The following is a 12,711-nucleotide window of genomic DNA, read 5'->3' as shown; positions in this document are numbered from 1 at the left end:
CAGAACAAGAGGCAAAAAAAAAAAAAAGCAGCAGCCTGTGGCACCCGGTATTCCCAGGCGGTCTCCCATCCAAGTACTAACCAGGCCCGACCCTGCTTAGCTTCCGAGACCAGACGAGATCGGGGGCGTTCAGGGTGGTGTGGCCCTAGACGGCGGCGGAGGGCGCCCCTGCCCCGCTCGAGAAGCCGAGCCTCTCTGGGCTTCCCCGCCGCCGCCTCCCGCCCCAGGCCCCGCGCCGGGCCGGGCCGGGCCGGTTGAGTTCGCCGGCCGGGTCCCGCTGGCTCCCAGGGACGGGGGTGATGGGCGGGGCGGGGCGGGGCGGGGCGGGGCGGGGTGGGGGGCTGTCTCTCTATACACACACACACACACTCACACTCACTCACACTCACACAAGATGCGCCTCCACGGCTGGACTCGCCAAGGTGGAGCCCTCCCAGCCCCCCTCGTCTCCTCGCCCGGCCTCCTTCACCTACCCGCTGCCCACCCCCAGCGCGTCGCTGCCGCTGACTGCGCACGCGCGGGACGCTCGCCCTTTGACCCCAGCCAGGGGCCGCCCTCCCCCACAACCCCTTTCAGCTGTGCCCCCCCCCTCGCCCTGTGGGTGGGCTGCCGCCTATTCCCCCGGGCCAGGGCTGGGGCACAGCCAGTGTATGGGGCGTCTCTCTCTGGGGATGTGTCCCATGGGTGGGGTGGGGTGGCGTGGTTTGGGGGGTGCTGAAGAAATCAGTCCCCTCCATCTCCTACCTCTGGAAAACGCCCAAGCCCGTGGAGAACTGCCGGCACCGCTTCGTGGGGGCCGGGACCCTCCTCCGTGTCCTCCTGTGGCCCAGTCCAAGGGGCCTGGGCCTGGCCGGGGCTGCATTGGACCCCGACCACCCTGGCGTGTGGACTCGCTAAAAATCGGCCATTAGATATTGGATTCCAGCTTCCTGGAGGTCATTTCACTAATGAGTGCACCGGAAAGAGTTTCCTAATCCATCTGTGAGGGTGGCAACTGAAAGAGAATTTGAAAGCTGACAGAATAGGCGAGGGAAGGCATAGGAGATTTCCACACCCAGCAAGGAAGACTTTCCCGAAATGGAAGAAAGAAACGAGCAAACAGAGACACCGGTAGCCCGCCCGGAAAAGAGTCTGCCCCTGAGAGAAAGCACCCTGACCAGGTTCACCCGTGGGTGGGTGGCGAGCTAGCGGCATTCAGAAGAGCGAGGCCCGCAGTCTGTGCGGAAGACACCTGCGCTCGGGTGTGTGTGGCGGCGCGATTCACAAGCAGCTCTAGACGTTAAACCCAGGAGAAGCCAGGGAGTTCCCAACGCCCCAGGTGTCCTCAGCCCACGACTGGCTGCTGTGGGAATGCGAAGCCCGGCTCCTTGTCTCAGAGCGGGGTTCCCAGGAGGATCAGGCTGAAGCTGGGACTTGGCCTCAAAGTGTCCCCTCGCATGGCCACCCCCTTCCCCTTCCTGCTCCTCTACTCCTGGTGCCCCTCCATCCAGGGGCCAGACCTTAAAGAGTCACCGCAAGAGAATCCTGGTCCCAAAGGAGCCTTCTGGGGGACCGGTGCTGAGAGAGGTTGTGGGCATGGCCCGCTGGGGCTCTGCCCGACATAGGGCTGAGAGATGCCACCTCCCAGCTCTGGGTCCCTGCAGGAAGTGTTGGCAAGCACAGGGCCGGTCCTCCAAAGGCCCAGGTGCAGGGAGCCCAGGCCAAGCAGCCTGTGGAAGAAGCCACTTGCCGTGCCACCCCGGGAACAGGACTGCAGGCCCCGGCCCTTCCCACCTCCTCCTCCTCCTCCTCCTCCTCCCCCCCGCCCCGCCCCCACAGGGCACAGGGCTCAGAGACACCTCAGACTCTTGCTACCCAAAGTGCAAAGGGCATCAGTTGCTCCTCCAACCCCCCCCCCCCCCCCCCGCCCAGCAGACCACGTTGTCCAGCCAGCCCCCGGGCCTCCCTGGGGTGCCCAGCACAAAAGTGCAGACACCCACCGGACCCTCAGTCTCAGTTTTCGGAGGCTTTTGCCACTCTAAGGACCCGCAGGCCAGCTGGGCCTTCGGGCAGGACAGAGAGCCCCGGAATCCGACGTGGAGAGCTGCGTGTACGTCCCCATCAGGAGGCGGTCCCCACCTCCGCGGCTCTCCCCTTGCGGGGAGCGGCAGCCCAGCCGGCAGCCGCAGGGCCTCAGGGAAGACACCAGGCTGGGCCCCCGCGGCACAGCGGGGGCACGTCCCCCGCACTCACGCGACTTAGGGACGGCTGCTGGAGACTGCTGCGGCCACCCTGCTGCCGGGTTTCTGGAGGGCTTCCTGGAAGCAGCATCCACACCAAGCCCTTGGAAGGCCCAGGCGACGGAGGAGCCGGTCAGGCAGGGGCCGAGGACGGTGAGAGGCCGGGCGGGAAGGAGCGTGTCAGGCAGGGGCAGAGGACGGTGACCGGCCGGGCGGGGAGGAGCCGGTCAGGCGGGGGCCCAGGACAGTGACGGGCCTGGCCGGGGAGGAGTGCGTCAGGCAGGGGCAGAGGAGACGGGCTGGGTAAGGGTTAGGGTTACAGTTAGGGCACAATTCACAATCCCAAAGACGTGGAAGCGACCCGAGTGCCCATCCATCCAGGAGTGCATCAATAAAATGTGGCGCGTGGACACCACGGAGTGCCATTCGGCTGTGAGGAGCAGCGGTGAGAGGGCGCCTCTCGTGTTCTCCTGGCCAGAGCTGGAACCCGTTCCAGTAAACCAAGTATCCCAAGAATGGACACACGAGCACCACGTGAGCGCGCTCACCAGCAAATTGGTACGAACGGATGGACGCCTAAGTGGACGGAGAGGAATCACCTTCATCGGGTGGGTGTCGGGCGGGTGGGGGGAGGGGAGGGGCATACACATCCATTAGGCATGGGGTGGGTGCGCACCGACTGGGGGATGGGCGCACTTGAAGCTCTGACCCGAGGGGGGAGGCTGGGAGAGGGCAAGGCACCCGACCTTAACATTGGTACCCCCACAATACGCTGGAACAACATGAGAGGTATATGAATAAGAACACAGGGGGGGCCGGGCGCGGTGGCTCACGCCTGTAATCCTAGCTCTCTGGGAGGCCGAGGCGGGCGGATTGCTCCAGGTCAGGAGTTCGAAACCAGCCTGAGCAAGAGCGAGACCCCGTCTCTACTAAAAATAGAAAGAAATTAATTGGCCAACTAATATATATAGAAAAACACAGCCGGGCGTGGTGGTGCATGCCTGTAGTCCCAACTACTCGGGAGGCTGAGGCAGCAGGATTGCTTGAGCCCGGAGATTGAGGTTGCTGTGAGCTAGGCTGACGCCATGGCACTCACTCTAGCCTGGGCAGCAAAACGAGACTCTGTCTCAAAAAATAAAAAAAAAAGAACACAGGGGGGAGGGCGGCACGGGCAACACATGTCACCTGAATACTTGTACTCCCATCATCTGCTTGAAAAGAGAGAGAAAAGAAAATGCAATCCTAGAGGTAAGAGACACTTTTTAAAAATAATGAATCCGAAGAGAAAAGTAAAAGGAGGCCTGTGGAGCAGGTCTGGGTGTGACTCCGGATCCCCCAACATCAGGTGCCACCACCAAAGATTCCTGCGTGTAGCCCATAGAACCCCAAAAGCAACGGGACGAGTTCTGGTCACATACTCCCTCAAAATGACATCCTGGCCTTCTTCTGGAACTCCCTCCCCTCTCAGACTCTCAAGGTTTCCTCCAGCGTGTCGGTTCCCACAGAGCAGACCTTTGGTCTGAGACCTGACAGTCCAGATGCCACGCATGCTGCCGCGTGGCGGCGGTGTCGCGGCTTGGGACAAGAGGAGGCCCCACGGTGCGGGCTGGGGCGCCAGGCACCGCGCGGGCGCTGAGGGTGGGGGTGACCCCCACCCCGGGCCGCCGCCGCGCTCCCAGAAAGGGGACAGAACAAGAGGCAAAAAAAAAAAAAAGCAGCAGCCTGTGGCACCCGGTATTCCCAGGCGGTCTCCCATCCAAGTACTAACCAGGCCCGACCCTGCTTAGCTTCCGAGACCAGACGAGATCGGGGGCGTTCAGGGTGGTGTGGCCCTAGACGGCGGCGGAGGGCGCCCCTGCCCCGCTCGAGAAGCCGAGCCTCTCTGGGCTTCCCCGCCGCCGCCTCCCGCCCCAGGCCCCGCGCCGGGCCGGGCCGGGCCGGTTGAGTTCGCCGGCCGGGTCCCGCTGGCTCCCAGGGACGGGGGTGATGGGCGGGGCGGGGCGGGGCGGGGCGGGGCGGGGTGGGGGGCTGTCTCTCTATACACACACACACACACTCACACTCACTCACACTCACACAAGATGCGCCTCCACGGCTGGACTCGCCAAGGTGGAGCCCTCCCAGCCCCCCTCGTCTCCTCGCCCGGCCTCCTTCACCTACCCGCTGCCCACCCCCAGCGCGTCGCTGCCGCTGACTGCGCACGCGCGGGACGCTCGCCCTTTGACCCCAGCCAGGGGCCGCCCTCCCCCACAACCCCTTTCAGCTGTGCCCCCCCCCTCGCCCTGTGGGTGGGCTGCCGCCTATTCCCCCGGGCCAGGGCTGGGGCACAGCCAGTGTATGGGGCGTCTCTCTCTGGGGATGTGTCCCATGGGTGGGGTGGGGTGGCGTGGTTTGGGGGGTGCTGAAGAAATCAGTCCCCTCCATCTCCTACCTCTGGAAAACGCCCAAGCCCGTGGAGAACTGCCGGCACCGCTTCGTGGGGGCCGGGACCCTCCTCCGTGTCCTCCTGTGGCCCAGTCCAAGGGGCCTGGGCCTGGCCGGGGCTGCATTGGACCCCGACCACCCTGGCGTGTGGACTCGCTAAAAATCGGCCATTAGATATTGGATTCCAGCTTCCTGGAGGTCATTTCACTAATGAGTGCACCGGAAAGAGTTTCCTAATCCATCTGTGAGGGTGGCAACTGAAAGAGAATTTGAAAGCTGACAGAATAGGCGAGGGAAGGCATAGGAGATTTCCACACCCAGCAAGGAAGACTTTCCCGAAATGGAAGAAAGAAACGAGCAAACAGAGACACCGGTAGCCCGCCCGGAAAAGAGTCTGCCCCTGAGAGAAAGCACCCTGACCAGGTTCACCCGTGGGTGGGTGGCGAGCTAGCGGCATTCAGAAGAGCGAGGCCCGCAGTCTGTGCGGAAGACACCTGCGCTCGGGTGTGTGTGGCGGCGCGATTCACAAGCAGCTCTAGACGTTAAACCCAGGAGAAGCCAGGGAGTTCCCAACGCCCCAGGTGTCCTCAGCCCACGACTGGCTGCTGTGGGAATGCGAAGCCCGGCTCCTTGTCTCAGAGCGGGGTTCCCAGGAGGATCAGGCTGAAGCTGGGACTTGGCCTCAAAGTGTCCCCTCGCATGGCCACCCCCTTCCCCTTCCTGCTCCTCTACTCCTGGTGCCCCTCCATCCAGGGGCCAGACCTTAAAGAGTCACCGCAAGAGAATCCTGGTCCCAAAGGAGCCTTCTGGGGGACCGGTGCTGAGAGAGGTTGTGGGCATGGCCCGCTGGGGCTCTGCCCGACATAGGGCTGAGAGATGCCACCTCCCAGCTCTGGGTCCCTGCAGGAAGTGTTGGCAAGCACAGGGCCGGTCCTCCAAAGGCCCAGGTGCAGGGAGCCCAGGCCAAGCAGCCTGTGGAAGAAGCCACTTGCCGTGCCACCCCGGGAACAGGACTGCAGGCCCCGGCCCTTCCCACCTCCTCCTCCTCCTCCTCCTCCTCCCCCCCGCCCCGCCCCCACAGGGCACAGGGCTCAGAGACACCTCAGACTCTTGCTACCCAAAGTGCAAAGGGCATCAGTTGCTCCTCCAACCCCCCCCCCCCCCCCCCCCCGCCCAGCAGACCACGTTGTCCAGCCAGCCCCCGGGCCTCCCTGGGGTGCCCAGCACAAAAGTGCAGACACCCACCGGACCCTCAGTCTCAGTTTTCGGAGGTTTTTGCCACTCTAAGGACCCGCAGGCCAGCTGGGCCTTCGGGCAGGACAGAGAGCCCCGGAATCCGACGTGGAGAGCTGCGTGTACGTCCCCATCAGGAGGCGGTCCCCACCTCCGCGGCTCTCCCCTTGCGGGGAGCGGCAGCCCAGCCGGCAGCCGCAGGGCCTCAGGGAAGACACCAGGCTGGGCCCCCGCGGCACAGCGGGGGCACGTCCCCCGCACTCACGCGACTTAGGGACGGCTGCTGGAGACTGCTGCGGCCACCCTGCTGCCGGGTTTCTGGAGGGCTTCCTGGAAGCAGCATCCACACCAAGCCCTTGGAAGGCCCAGGCGACGGAGGAGCCGGTCAGGCAGGGGCCGAGGACGGTGAGAGGCCGGGCGGGAAGGAGCGTGTCAGGCAGGGGCAGAGGACGGTGACCGGCCGGGCGGGGAGGAGCCGGTCAGGCGGGGGCCCAGGACAGTGACGGGCCTGGCCGGGGAGGAGTGCGTCAGGCAGGGGCAGAGGAGACGGGCTGGGTAAGGGTTAGGGTTACAGTTAGGGCACAATTCACAATCCCAAAGACGTGGAAGCGACCCGAGTGCCCATCCATCCAGGAGTGCATCAATAAAATGTGGCGCGTGGACACCACGGAGTGCCATTCGGCTGTGAGGAGCAGCGGTGAGAGGGCGCCTCTCGTGTTCTCCTGGCCAGAGCTGGAACCCGTTCCAGTAAACCAAGTATCCCAAGAATGGACACACGAGCACCACGTGAGCGCGCTCACCAGCAAATTGGTACGAACGGATGGACGCCTAAGTGGACGGAGAGGAATCACCTTCATCGGGTGGGTGTCGGGCGGGTGGGGGGAGGGGAGGGGCATACACATCCATTAGGCATGGGGTGGGTGCGCACCGACTGGGGGATGGGCGCACTTGAAGCTCTGACCCGAGGGGGGAGGCTTGGAGAGGGCAAGGCACCCGACCTTAACATTGGTACCCCCACAATACGCTGGAACAACATGAGAGGTATATGAATAAGAACACAGGGGGGGCCGGGCGCGGTGGCTCACGCCTGTAATCCTAGCTCTCTGGGAGGCCGAGGCGGGCGGATTGCTCCAGGTCAGGAGTTCGAAACCAGCCTGAGCAAGAGCGAGACCCCGTCTCTACTAAAAATAGAAAGAAATTAATTGGCCAACTAATATATATAGAAAAACACAGCCGGGCGTGGTGGTGCATGCCTGTAGTCCCAACTACTCGGGAGGCTGAGGCAGCAGGATTGCTTGAGCCCGGAGATTGAGGTTGCTGTGAGCTAGGCTGACGCCATGGCACTCACTCTAGCCTGGGCAGCAAAACGAGACTCTGTCTCAAAAAATAAAAAAAAAAGAACACAGGGGGGAGGGCGGCACGGGCAACACATGTCACCTGAATACTTGTACTCCCATCATCTGCTTGAAAAGAGAGAGAAAAGAAAATGCAATCCTAGAGGTAAGAGACACTTTTTAAAAATAATGAATCCGAAGAGAAAAGTAAAAGGAGGCCTGTGGAGCAGGTCTGGGTGTGACTCCGGATCCCCCAACATCAGGTGCCACCACCAAAGATTCCTGCGTGTAGCCCATAGAACCCCAAAAGCAACGGGACGAGTTCTGGTCACATACTCCCTCAAAATGACATCCTGGCCTTCTTCTGGAACTCCCTCCCCTCTCAGACTCTCAAGGTTTCCTCCAGCGTGTCGGTTCCCACAGAGCAGACCTTTGGTCTGAGACCTGACAGTCCAGATGCCACGCATGCTGCCGCGTGGCGGCGGTGTCGCGGCTTGGGACAAGAGGAGGCCCCACGGTGCGGGCTGGGGCGCCAGGCACCGCGCGGGCGCTGAGGGTGGGGGTGACCCCCACCCCGGGCCGCCGCCGCGCTCCCAGAAAGGGGACAGAACAAGAGGCAAAAAAAAAAAAAAGCAGCAGCCTGTGGCACCCGGTATTCCCAGGCGGTCTCCCATCCAAGTACTAACCAGGCCCGACCCTGCTTAGCTTCCGAGACCAGACGAGATCGGGGGCGTTCAGGGTGGTGTGGCCCTAGACGGCGGCGGAGGGCGCCCCTGCCCCGCTCGAGAAGCCGAGCCTCTCTGGGCTTCCCCGCCGCCGCCTCCCGCCCCAGGCCCCGCGCCGGGCCGGGCCGGGCCGGTTGAGTTCGCCGGCCGGGTCCCGCTGGCTCCCAGGGACGGGGGTGATGGGCGGGGCGGGGCGGGGCGGGGCGGGGCGGGGCGGGGTGGGGGGCTGTCTCTCTATACACACACACACACACTCACACTCACTCACACTCACACAAGATGCGCCTCCACGGCTGGACTCGCCAAGGTGGAGCCCTCCCAGCCCCCCTCGTCTCCTCGCCCGGCCTCCTTCACCTACCCGCTGCCCACCCCCAGCGCGTCGCTGCCGCTGACTGCGCACGCGCGGGACGCTCGCCCTTTGACCCCAGCCAGGGGCCGCCCTCCCCCACAACCCCTTTCAGCTGTGCCCCCCCCCTCGCCCTGTGGGTGGGCTGCCGCCTATTCCCCCGGGCCAGGGCTGGGGCACAGCCAGTGTATGGGGCGTCTCTCTCTGGGGATGTGTCCCATGGGTGGGGTGGGGTGGCGTGGTTTGGGGGGTGCTGAAGAAATCAGTCCCCTCCATCTCCTACCTCTGGAAAACGCCCAAGCCCGTGGAGAACTGCCGGCACCGCTTCGTGGGGGCCGGGACCCTCCTCCGTGTCCTCCTGTGGCCCAGTCCAAGGGGCCTGGGCCTGGCCGGGGCTGCATTGGACCCCGACCACCCTGGCGTGTGGACTCGCTAAAAATCGGCCATTAGATATTGGATTCCAGCTTCCTGGAGGTCATTTCACTAATGAGTGCACCGGAAAGAGTTTCCTAATCCATCTGTGAGGGTGGCAACTGAAAGAGAATTTGAAAGCTGACAGAATAGGCGAGGGAAGGCATAGGAGATTTCCACACCCAGCAAGGAAGACTTTCCCGAAATGGAAGAAAGAAACGAGCAAACAGAGACACCGGTAGCCCGCCCGGAAAAGAGTCTGCCCCTGAGAGAAAGCACCCTGACCAGGTTCACCCGTGGGTGGGTGGCGAGCTAGCGGCATTCAGAAGAGCGAGGCCCGCAGTCTGTGCGGAAGACACCTGCGCTCGGGTGTGTGTGGCGGCGCGATTCACAAGCAGCTCTAGACGTTAAACCCAGGAGAAGCCAGGGAGTTCCCAACGCCCCAGGTGTCCTCAGCCCACGACTGGCTGCTGTGGGAATGCGAAGCCCGGCTCCTTGTCTCAGAGCGGGGTTCCCAGGAGGATCAGGCTGAAGCTGGGACTTGGCCTCAAAGTGTCCCCTCGCATGGCCACCCCCTTCCCCTTCCTGCTCCTCTACTCCTGGTGCCCCTCCATCCAGGGGCCAGACCTTAAAGAGTCACCGCAAGAGAATCCTGGTCCCAAAGGAGCCTTCTGGGGGACCGGTGCTGAGAGAGGTTGTGGGCATGGCCCGCTGGGGCTCTGCCCGACATAGGGCTGAGAGATGCCACCTCCCAGCTCTGGGTCCCTGCAGGAAGTGTTGGCAAGCACAGGGCCGGTCCTCCAAAGGCCCAGGTGCAGGGAGCCCAGGCCAAGCAGCCTGTGGAAGAAGCCACTTGCCGTGCCACCCCGGGAACAGGACTGCAGGCCCCGGCCCTTCCCACCTCCTCCTCCTCCTCCTCCTCCTCCCCCCCGCCCCGCCCCCACAGGGCACAGGGCTCAGAGACACCTCAGACTCTTGCTACCCAAAGTGCAAAGGGCATCAGTTGCTCCTCCAACCCCCCCCCCCCCCCCCCCGCCCAGCAGACCACGTTGTCCAGCCAGCCCCCGGGCCTCCCTGGGGTGCCCAGCACAAAAGTGCAGACACCCACCGGACCCTCAGTCTCAGTTTTCGGAGGTTTTTGCCACTCTAAGGACCCGCAGGCCAGCTGGGCCTTCGGGCAGGACAGAGAGCCCCGGAATCCGACGTGGAGAGCTGCGTGTACGTCCCCATCAGGAGGCGGTCCCCACCTCCGCGGCTCTCCCCTTGCGGGGAGCGGCAGCCCAGCCGGCAGCCGCAGGGCCTCAGGGAAGACACCAGGCTGGGCCCCCGCGGCACAGCGGGGGCACGTCCCCCGCACTCACGCGACTTAGGGACGGCTGCTGGAGACTGCTGCGGCCACCCTGCTGCCGGGTTTCTGGAGGGCTTCCTGGAAGCAGCATCCACACCAAGCCCTTGGAAGGCCCAGGCGACGGAGGAGCCGGTCAGGCAGGGGCCGAGGACGGTGAGAGGCCGGGCGGGAAGGAGCGTGTCAGGCAGGGGCAGAGGACGGTGACCGGCCGGGCGGGGAGGAGCCGGTCAGGCGGGGGCCCAGGACAGTGACGGGCCTGGCCGGGGAGGAGTGCGTCAGGCAGGGGCAGAGGAGACGGGCTGGGTAAGGGTTAGGGTTACAGTTAGGGCACAATTCACAATCCCAAAGACGTGGAAGCGACCCGAGTGCCCATCCATCCAGGAGTGCATCAATAAAATGTGGCGCGTGGACACCACGGAGTGCCATTCGGCTGTGAGGAGCAGCGGTGAGAGGGCGCCTCTCGTGTTCTCCTGGCCAGAGCTGGAACCCGTTCCAGTAAACCAAGTATCCCAAGAATGGACACACGAGCACCACGTGAGCGCGCTCACCAGCAAATTGGTACGAACGGATGGACGCCTAAGTGGACGGAGAGGAATCACCTTCATCGGGTGGGTGTCGGGCGGGTGGGGGGAGGGGAGGGGCATACACATCCATTAGGCATGGGGTGGGTGCGCACCGACTGGGGGATGGGCGCACTTGAAGCTCTGACCCGAGGGGGGAGGCTTGGAGAGGGCAAGGCACCCGACCTTAACATTGGTACCCCCACAATACGCTGGAACAACATGAGAGGTATATGAATAAGAACACAGGGGGGGCCGGGCGCGGTGGCTCACGCCTGTAATCCTAGCTCTCTGGGAGGCCGAGGCGGGCGGATTGCTCCAGGTCAGGAGTTCGAAACCAGCCTGAGCAAGAGCGAGACCCCGTCTCTACTAAAAATAGAAAGAAATTAATTGGCCAACTAATATATATAGAAAAACACAGCCGGGCGTGGTGGTGCATGCCTGTAGTCCCAACTACTCGGGAGGCTGAGGCAGCAGGATTGCTTGAGCCCGGAGATTGAGGTTGCTGTGAGCTAGGCTGACGCCATGGCACTCACTCTAGCCTGGGCAGCAAAACGAGACTCTGTCTCAAAAAATAAAAAAAAAAGAACACAGGGGGGAGGGCGGCACGGGCAACACATGTCACCTGAATACTTGTACTCCCATCATCTGCTTGAAAAGAGAGAGAAAAGAAAATGCAATCCTAGAGGTAAGAGACACTTTTTAAAAATAATGAATCCGAAGAGAAAAGTAAAAGGAGGCCTGTGGAGCAGGTCTGGGTGTGACTCCGGATCCCCCAACATCAGGTGCCACCACCAAAGATTCCTGCGTGTAGCCCATAGAACCCCAAAAGCAACGGGACGAGTTCTGGTCACATACTCCCTCAAAATGACATCCTGGCCTTCTTCTGGAACTCCCTCCCCTCTCAGACTCTCAAGGTTTCCTCCAGCGTGTCGGTTCCCACAGAGCAGACCTTTGGTCTGAGACCTGACAGTCCAGATGCCACGCATGCTGCCGCGTGGCGGCGGTGTCGCGGCTTGGGACAAGAGGAGGCCCCACGGTGCGGGCTGGGGCGCCAGGCACCGCGCGGGCGCTGAGGGTGGGGGTGACCCCCACCCCGGGCCGCCGCCGCGCTCCCAGAAAGGGGACAGAACAAGAGGCAAAAAAAAAAAAAAGCAGCAGCCTGTGGCACCCGGTATTCCCAGGCGGTCTCCCATCCAAGTACTAACCAGGCCCGACCCTGCTTAGCTTCCGAGACCAGACGAGATCGGGGGCGTTCAGGGTGGTGTGGCCCTAGACGGCGGCGGAGGGCGCCCCTGCCCCGCTCGAGAAGCCGAGCCTCTCTGGGCTTCCCCGCCGCCGCCTCCCGCCCCAGGCCCCGCGCCGGGCCGGGCCGGGCCGGTTGAGTTCGCCGGCCGGGTCCCGCTGGCTCCCAGGGACGGGGGTGATGGGCGGGGCGGGGCGGGGCGGGGCGGGGCGGGGCGGGGTGGGGGGCTGTCTCTCTATACACACACACACACACTCACACTCACTCACACTCACACAAGATGCGCCTCCACGGCTGGACTCGCCAAGGTGGAGCCCTCCCAGCCCCCCTCGTCTCCTCGCCCGGCCTCCTTCACCTACCCGCTGCCCACCCCCAGCGCGTCGCTGCCGCTGACTGCGCACGCGCGGGACGCTCGCCCTTTGACCCCAGCCAGGGGCCGCCCTCCCCCACAACCCCTTTCAGCTGTGCCCCCCCCCTCGCCCTGTGGGTGGGCTGCCGCCTATTCCCCCGGGCCAGGGCTGGGGCACAGCCAGTGTATGGGGCGTCTCTCTCTGGGGATGTGTCCCATGGGTGGGGTGGGGTGGCGTGGTTTGGGGGGTGCTGAAGAAATCAGTCCCCTCCATCTCCTACCTCTGGAAAACGCCCAAGCCCGTGGAGAACTGCCGGCACCGCTTCGTGGGGGCCGGGACCCTCCTCCGTGTCCTCCTGTGGCCCAGTCCAAGGGGCCTGGGCCTGGCCGGGGCTGCATTGGACCCCGACCACCCTGGCGTGTGGACTCGCTAAAAATCGGCCATTAGATATTGGATTCCAGCTTCCTGGAGGTCATTTCACTAATGAGTGCACCGGAAAGAGTTTCCTAATCCAT

The 12,711-nt window shown here is 63.6% G+C and overlaps 4 non-coding genes across 4 annotated transcripts; all 4 read right to left on the bottom strand.

The window, feature by feature from the left end:
• Positions 1 to 32: 32 nt before the first annotated feature.
• On the bottom strand, positions 33 to 151 carry LOC142863913 (5S ribosomal RNA). The gene has a single exon (XR_012914578.1). It is a non-coding gene; the product is annotated as a 5S ribosomal RNA (ribosomal RNA).
• A 3,787-nt stretch (positions 152 to 3,938) lies between these two features.
• LOC142863902 (5S ribosomal RNA) lies at positions 3,939 to 4,057 on the bottom strand. The gene has a single exon (XR_012914567.1). It is a non-coding gene; the product is annotated as a 5S ribosomal RNA (ribosomal RNA).
• Positions 4,058 to 7,847: 3,790 nt separating this feature from the next.
• On the bottom strand, positions 7,848 to 7,966 carry LOC142864074 (5S ribosomal RNA). Its single transcript, XR_012914667.1, has one exon. It is a non-coding gene; the product is annotated as a 5S ribosomal RNA (ribosomal RNA).
• A 3,793-nt stretch (positions 7,967 to 11,759) lies between these two features.
• Positions 11,760 to 11,878, bottom strand: LOC142864063 (5S ribosomal RNA). Its single transcript, XR_012914656.1, has one exon. It is a non-coding gene; the product is annotated as a 5S ribosomal RNA (ribosomal RNA).
• Between the last annotated feature and the right edge of the window lie 833 nt (positions 11,879 to 12,711).

This window comes from Microcebus murinus, chromosome 23 (assembly GCF_040939455.1).
Source record: "Microcebus murinus isolate Inina chromosome 23, M.murinus_Inina_mat1.0, whole genome shotgun sequence".
Classification (NCBI taxonomy): domain Eukaryota; kingdom Metazoa; phylum Chordata; class Mammalia; order Primates; family Cheirogaleidae; genus Microcebus; species Microcebus murinus.
The sequence above is the reverse complement of the archived record's forward strand: the minus strand, read 5'-3'. Positions and strand labels throughout refer to the sequence as shown.